This window comes from Myxocyprinus asiaticus, chromosome 37 (genome assembly GCF_019703515.2).
Source record: "Myxocyprinus asiaticus isolate MX2 ecotype Aquarium Trade chromosome 37, UBuf_Myxa_2, whole genome shotgun sequence".
NCBI lineage: Eukaryota > Metazoa > Chordata > Actinopteri > Cypriniformes > Catostomidae > Myxocyprinus > Myxocyprinus asiaticus.
The window spans coordinates 27,570,238-27,578,667 of record NC_059380.1 but is presented as its reverse complement, the minus strand read 5'-3'; positions in this window follow the sequence as shown (position 1 = coordinate 27,578,667).

Below are 8,430 nucleotides of genomic sequence, written 5' to 3'. Positions count from 1 at the left end.
GGGCTATGGGCACCCATGCCAGGTGGCGGTGCTCTGCGGGCATTGGTGCATCGCGAGCGCCTTTATCCACCGGGGGATTGCCGAATAACCCTTGGCCGCCACACCATCGAGGGTAGTGAGATCGGAGAAGCTGAAAAGATCAGGACCGGGCAGTAAAAAGTGCCTCCCGCGACCTTGTCAGCTCTTCATGCACTTCCGGGAAGAAAGGAACGGGGCGGGGCGTGGCTTTGAGCGGTGCCGCGAGCCCAGGAACCAATCACCGAACCGCGAGGGTTCAGGGAAGAGCGGTGAAATCCACTCTAACCGACGCTCGCGGCTGTCCGGGAAAGCATGTCGTCATCTCCACGTCAGCCTGTGACTGGGCGATCGACCCCGAAGGGAGGAGCCCAGCTGAGGCTTCCGACTGGATGAGCCCGCTCTCCGATGCTGCGCTCGAGAGCTCATCACTTTCGCGGGCTCCGAATAAGAGATCGAACTCGCCGTGAGACGAGCCGGCGGACTCACCCGGAAGCCTGATCGGGGCAGACGAGCGTGCTGGGGAATGGGAGGTCCACGGGGGGATACCCGGCGGAGGCGGTCCCATTGGCGGTCCTCAAATCGCCCCCAGTGCTAGCCGCGCTGGCCTCAAACCCGTGGGTAAAAGGACCGAGGCGGGAGCCTCTGGGGTGGCTCGCTTTCTTACGAAGGCGAGCCGCGACCGCAACGTTGCCATGGACATATTCTCACAATGAGAACGTGACCATCCACGAATGCTGTCTCCGCGTGAGCAGTGCCCAGACACGAAAGACAGTGATCATGACCGTTAGAAGGCGAGAGATAACGAGCACAACCAGGAATAACACACAATCGGAAAAGCATCTTTAAAAAGACGCATCTTTAAAAAGACGTTCCATGTGTGTGCTTTTTTAGAGAAATATATACTCTTTTAGAGGGGAAAAATGCTCTTTCAGAAAATATACTCTCTAGTTTTTCTGCCGAAGCGCCCAGGGGCATTCTCTGCAGTGCACCAGTGCAGAGGAGGGAGAAGCCACTGAAATGCGCCGTCAGATCCAGCAGGTGAATGAACAGTAGTATTCAGCTCAGCGAGCATGACCGTTCGGCTCCGAAGAGAAAATCTGAATGAGTGGTTGCATACCAGCTCCTTTTATACCCGTATGTTCGGGGGAGTGGCATGCAAATACCACTCACCAATTTTCATTGGCCTTTTATCAAAGACCAGAGGTGTCTCGGGCTCCCAAGAGTGACCCCTAGTGTCACTACATCGACACCAACGTCGAGTGAGTGACAGATAGGGAACAGAAGAATTTCTCAGCTCAGTAGGTCCTTAAAATGCAAGTGGATGGTGACTTTTAAAGGTCCAAAAAGAAGAGGCAGTCATCATAAACCTCATCCATATGATTCCAGCAGTGATATTAATGTCTTATAAAGAGAAACGATTGCTATTGGTGTGAAAAAGAACAATATTTAAGTACTTTTTAAATATAAATCGGTCAGCAGCAGTATATGCGTGTGACGTAATCGGTCTTTTTTGTGACGAATTCGCGTTGGCATATTATGGACCTAATCTCACGTTCTTCTCTTGGTTGAGGAAAAGGAAAAGCACACAAACAGACCATTGTGAAAAACAAACATACAAATACAGATCTGTAGCGAATTTGGTAGTATAAATGTACACAGGATGGGTTAAAGTGCCCGCGTACCTCCACCATTATATGTAGGGAAACAGTATGTGTGAGCTAGGAATTAAATTAAACTGTCCTTATTCTACATTATTATGTAAGGAAATGTATAATGGAATTAATCACGTTCGACAACCATTATAAATTAGATAATTGACAAATAACTAGATTATTTGTCTGAATAAAATTCTCCACCATTAAAATCGTAATACAACGTCTCGTTGTATCCGCTCACAATTTCTATTGTAAGGAATTAGATTTAATAAGGGAATTATGATTAATTATCTTATTGGAGTAATATTATTATCATGGCTTGTTGAAAATAATATAACACATATTTAGGTACAGCTTTGAAGTGAAATCTTTTAAAAACAGGGAAGAGATTATTTATCAAAATATACCACCATCAAATTATCTTTAAAAGGGAAATATTAATAATTAATCATAACTCGTTATAATTAATTATAAATATTTGGATCAGTTAAAAGAATTAACGATGTAGCTGAATTAACATTACAATAAATTAATCTGTTCATCCAGCAAACACTCAGTATTGATCGTCTATCGACTCTCAGAAAGGATATTTTTCGTGGCCACAGAAAAATAACTCTTTCTTAGCATGTAGCTGTGATCAAATCATTAAATTGATGTTGATTTACAAGCAGACCAGAATCAACTCGCAAGAATGTACACAAAAGCTTTATTTAACTAAATCACGAACACATAACTAATCTAAACAAACACATACACACAAATCACGCATACATGGGAAATGGAAAAGTGAAAGTGAATGAAACCAGAACAGAACAGGGGAATAAAGCTATGAAAAGAGTCATTTAACCATCTGAAAGAACCATCAGTTTCTTACTTCAAAGCACCTTTGTTAACAAAGGGGTTCACAGCTTATACTAAAACTCTGTTTAGTTAGTTAATTGTATGATTCTTGCAATACCTTGGCTGTTGAGAGAGAGCCCGGATGCAGTCTCAGGAGAAAGTCTTGATGGTTCCTTGAATCAAAGGTGTTGAAGTTGCAATCAATTTCTTCTGCGTTGAATGAAGAAATTATGAACTTGCGGTGTTAGTTTGACTCCGTTACGGTTGAGGAAGTTACACATGGCTTGATGTGTTTGAGGCCTGCCGGCCCGCACCCTCGCGGTCGGACCGGGTGTTTCCGGTCCCACACGAAGAGCAACCAGTAGAAGCAGCAAGAGAGAGAGGAGAAGAGGGAGAGAGGGAGGTCACTCCAACAGTGCCCTTTAACTCCTGAGGGAGGTCACTCCTCTCGAGTTTGGCTTGACCAATGAGAAAGGTGCAATTTTCCAGCGGGAAAAGTTCCTTTGTTTGGAAGCTGACTCATTTGCATGATTGGAGTAAGCTGGCAGTTTGTGCCCCTTTATGCTCTGATTAATATAACAAGCATACAATGCACGCTATAAGGCGATGCTATACACCAATGTTTAGGGCATCACACAAGGATTAATTTGATAGGAAGCATGATACCAATAATTTTACATTATCTAGTGGTTCTGTCATAAAGCATGCACAAAACGGTATACAGTACAAAAGATATTATACAAGACAGTAATAATCATACACACAATGTCCTGAGAATATGCATGTTCATTTATAGAACAGTTTGTCTATAAATTAATGAAGAAAAGTCTGTTTTATGGGCTTTATGTGTCTTTCCTATGGGGGAATGGAGTGAGTTTTTTCTCCTCACATTCCTTTGCTTTTGCATGTGGCTACCTTCCGCCACCTAGAATATCTCTGAGGTTCACTAGTTGCTGGACCAGTGTCAGCAAAGGGGGAGTAAAAGCTGATAATGATTAGTGGGTGAGCAGACATCTCGGAGTCTGCTTGGGCCCACTTGGACCTTTGCTTGTTACGGTCTTGAGATGTCTGTTGGATTATTCATTAAATAATGAATAATTGTGTGTCTGATTGGTCCAGATGCTACAGATCTAAACAAAAACCAATGAAGCTTCTGTACAGCGTTCCTCCCACTCAGTTGTAAACAGCGCTGCTCTTCCAGCTGTGACACACGTGCGTCAATTCTCACGTGAACATGCCAACACGATTACATCACGCGCACTCCGCTGCTATCCCAGAAGCGATGCTTTATAGTTAAAAGGTACTTTAATCTTTTTCGCACAAAAAGCAATCTCTTTTCTCTTTACAAGACATTCATTTAATCACTGGAGTCATTTGGATGTTGATTATGCTGACTGTCTGTTCTTTTTGGAGCTTCAAAAGTCGAAATCACCATCCACATGCATTTTAAGGACCTACTGAGCTAAAATATTTTTCTGTTTTTCTTCAAATATGTTCAGTAGAAGAAAGAAAGTCATACACACCTGGGATGGCATGAGGGTGAATAAATAATTAGAGAATTTTCATTTTTGGCTGAACTAACCCTTTAAGGGTTTTTATAGGTAAAATGTCATAATCCATTACGATTTCCCTTAAGTATTTATTTTTAACTGTTAAGTGTTGCATAAAGCCCCTTAACTGACATTTTCCTATGTATTTCTTAATGTTAGGAAAACTTCACCTTAAGTGTAGGTTAAGAGTTACAAAAGTTTCTAAAAATGTAGAAAATTCCAAGTTTATAGAACCAATTGAAGACTATAGTGTGCCAAGGCGAATTTGCGCTTGGGAGAACCCTTAGACTATCTAAGCCAGTGGTTCTTTTTGACTCCAAGGCCCCCCACTGTTGGAAAAAATATTCAAAGGCCCTCCATGTTGGCTATTAAATATTTATATTATAAGATATATCTATTATAAGATATTTCCTTAAAACTTGTGATTCTAGAAATGTCTAGAACTGTATATTCTTCATAAAAAGCAGGCTGTTGACGGGAGTTATTAAATTTTTTCCCCCCGTTTAACACTTTTTATTGATTCCAACAAATGAAACAGAAAAGCAAAACATATATGCACAGAATCAACTTTTAACCCCCATTGTAATCTGGGATGTTTACCAAAGCTTCGTATTTAGACCAATTCACTCTGTATCCTGAGAATTTAGAAAAGGAATTAATAATTCTGTGTAGGCAAGGCACAGATCTAGTAAGGTCGGAGACAAATAATAAAACATAATCTGCGTAAAGCAAAAGCTTATGCACCGCACCTCCTGCCACCACCCCTGGAAAATCATCCTCCTTTCTTATCGTGGCTGCTAATTGTTCCAGGGCAAGACAGAACAATAAGGGGGAAAGAGGGCAACCCTGCCGAGTGCCCCTATCCAGAGTAAAATAATCTGAAATTGATCCATTCGTTTGAACCGCCAGTATCGGTTGTCTATAAAGTAACTTATTTCACCTTATAAAAGGATTCCCGAACCCATACATTTCCAAAATCTTAAAAAGATAATCCCATTCTGCCATATCAAACGCTTTTTCGGCATCAAGCGAGATGGCAGCGACCGGAATCTGATCGTTTGCCACTGCCCACATGACATTATTGAGATGCCTAATAAGAAGAGTTATGGCCCGAATAAACCCCACCTGATCTATAAGTATAAGTGATGTCATAACTTTACTTAATCGGTTAGCCAACATTTTTGACAATATTTTAACATCTAGCTGGATCAGGAAAATTGGACAGTAACTCGCTTGGATCTTTGTCCTTTTTAAGAATCAGACTGATCCAGACTTGTGTCATGGTTGGTGGAAGCTTCCCATTCTTTAATGATTCCCTATAAACTTCTAGCAAAAGTGGAGCCAAATCTGTAGCATAAGATCTAAAACATTCAGTGGCAAAGCCGTCTGGCCCTGGAGCCTTGCCTGTAGGCAAGGCCTTAATTACCTCGCCAAACTCCTCCAAGGTTATCTCAGAATCAAGAGATTTGTTTTGCTCAGCCGACAGTTTAGGAAGTTCTAATGGTTCACAAAGTTTCTAATATCCTCTTCAGTAGACGAAGATGTGGAACTATAAATATCAAGATAGAATTCTTTAAAAGCATTATTAATATCAATGGCGGAGGTAAATATTTCATCACTAGCAGATTTCACTGAGGGAATGGTAGAAAAAGACTCTCTCTGCTTTATATATTTAGCCAGCGGTTTCCTGCCTTATCCCCCTACTCAAAGTATGACTGTCTTGTCCTGAATAGCCAAAACTCCACCTCTGTGACAAAATAGTATTATATCTGTATTTCAATTGGGTCAATTCTCTGAGCCCATTAAATGACATTCGGTGTTTCAGCTCTGCCTCTGCACTAATATTCCCTTCCAATTCCACGAGTTCTTGTGCTTTGAATATTTTGGTGAATGAGGCATACTGTATGATCTGGCCCCTAAGAACCACGTTAAGTGCCTCCCAAGCCATGCCCACAGAGGATACTGATGACCAGTTGGTATCCATATAGACATTAATTTCAGCCTTTAACATTTGTTGGAATTCAGGATTTTGCAAAAGGGATACATTAAAGCACCAACTGTATGATTTCCTTTTCTCCATATGTGGCAACACCTCTAAGCACACCAGGGCATGATCTGAGATTAAAATGTTTCAAATTGAGCAATCAACAACAGATGAAATGAGGGACTTGGATATATAAAAAAATCTATTCTAGAGTAAATCTTATGGACTGATGAAAAAAAATTATAGTCCCCCAAGATGAGTTCAGAAGTCTCCAAATATCTGTAAGACCAAGATATTTACACATCCTGTGAAGCATCAGTGTTGCTCTAGCAGGCTTGCACACTTTTGCTTCACTATGATCAAGGACCGAGTCCATCAGAATATTAAAGTCTTCTCCCAATATTATAACACGAGGGGGTGCCAGCAGCTTGCAACATCCCTTCAAGATTTATAAAAAAGCCCTGATCGTCAACGTTAGGTGCAAAAATATTAGCCAAAATAAGACTTTGCCCCTGAATTTCAGCTAAAACAATAATGACACTTCCTGATTTATCTTTAATCTGTCTGAGACATTTGAATTGTAGGTGTTTACTTATCAATGTAATGACTCCCCTGCTTTTACTCGAGCCAGCACTATAAAAAATGCCCACCCCATATCCTCCCAAAATGTTCAGCTTCCTGTGGAGAAAGATGTGTTTCTTGAAGAAACACTATATCATATTTCTTATGCTTAAGAAGATAAATAACCTTCCTTCTTTTTATGGAGTGCCCACAACCCATTCACATTCCACTTGGAGAAAGACAATCCACTCATAATAACATTTGACATTTTGACATATAAGAAATATGGAAAAATAGATTGTGTGTCAAAACAAGATTATAAAGACAACAATCCAACATTAATGCAACAAACAGAACCCGAACATCCCCCAGAATAATGTCTCCAGAGCCTGAGTCATGTGACGCCATGCGAGGGTTGGATGTGTGAACGGCGAGCTCTGCACACTTTGTTAGTTTTAATACTTTTAATGACATAACCGTTGAGATTCGATACACTCTGTTTGATAACTGTTCTAGGAGGACAAGATGTCAAAGAATTCAAAATCCTCGGGCTCTGGAGACATTAAAAGACACTTTCGTGCTCAAGCTGACACCCCCGAGCAGGCCGCGAGCCTAGGAGTCGATTTAGTTGGAGATATGCTGGAAATGCGGCGAGAGATGCTGAACATGTCGGCAATGCTGACGAAGGTCGTTGCTGACTTGGAGGATCTTGCTGTGATATGTTGATCGATTACTGCCATGGAGGCGAAGTTCACTGAGGTGGTTACAAGAGTAGGGGTTGTCGAGAAATGGATCGATTATCTGGAGTCATCGGAGAGGGAATTATCTGCTAATCCTTTAGTGAACAAGGTGGATTTGGAGCATGTCTGGGAGAAGTTGGAGGACATGGAGAATCATAGCCAGTGGAATAACGTCCATATTATCAGAATTCCAGAGGCCGAAGAGGGTCAGGATATGGTGAAATTCCTGGATGGGCTCCTTCCGAATCTGCTCAACATAACAGGCCATAAGCTGGAAATCGAGCGAGCTCACAGGGTTCCTTCTCAGAGATCTGCGGAGGGAGACAGGCCCCGATCAATTCTGGCCAAATTTCTGAGATCATCTGATAAAGATCTTGTGTTACGTGAGGCGAGGAGTAAAGGAAGGCTTTCTTGGAAGAACCACAGCATTTTCTTGTTCCCAGACTTTGCGAATTTGACAAGAGAGAAACGTGACCGATTCAAGGAATGCAAGAAACGTGCTGTCACTTTTCCATTGATATTCCCAGCCAAATTGCGAATAGATGATAAGGATGGATGTAAAACATTCACATGCCCACAGTAAGTGATGTCCTTCATAAAGTTAATGGAGTAAGTCATCTTGTGGTATTCACATTGCAGCCGATTGGACCGGCTCACTGAACATTCGCTTGACTGTTCGAGGAAACTGAGCACTTTTTTTGTGCAGGTTCTTCCTAGCGGCTGGAGTTTATTTTGTAAACTTTAGCTTTATGAATGAATCTACATGCTCTTTGTACATATTCCTCCTATTGGCTGGAGTTTGATTTGTGGAGTAAGTCTTGCAAGACATTGGAGTGATTAAGTCATTTGTTGCACTCATGTTGCAGCCGAGTGGACCGGCTCACTGAACATCTGCTTGACTGTTTGGGGAATCTGCGTGCTCTTCTTGTGCTGGTTCTGCCTAGCAGCTGGAGTTTATTTTGTGGAGTATTTCTTGCAAAGTCAATGGAGTGAGTAAGTTATCTTGTTGTACTCACGTTGCAGCCGAGTGGACCGGCTCAATGAACATTTGCTTGACTGTTTGAGGATTCTGCAAAGGCAAA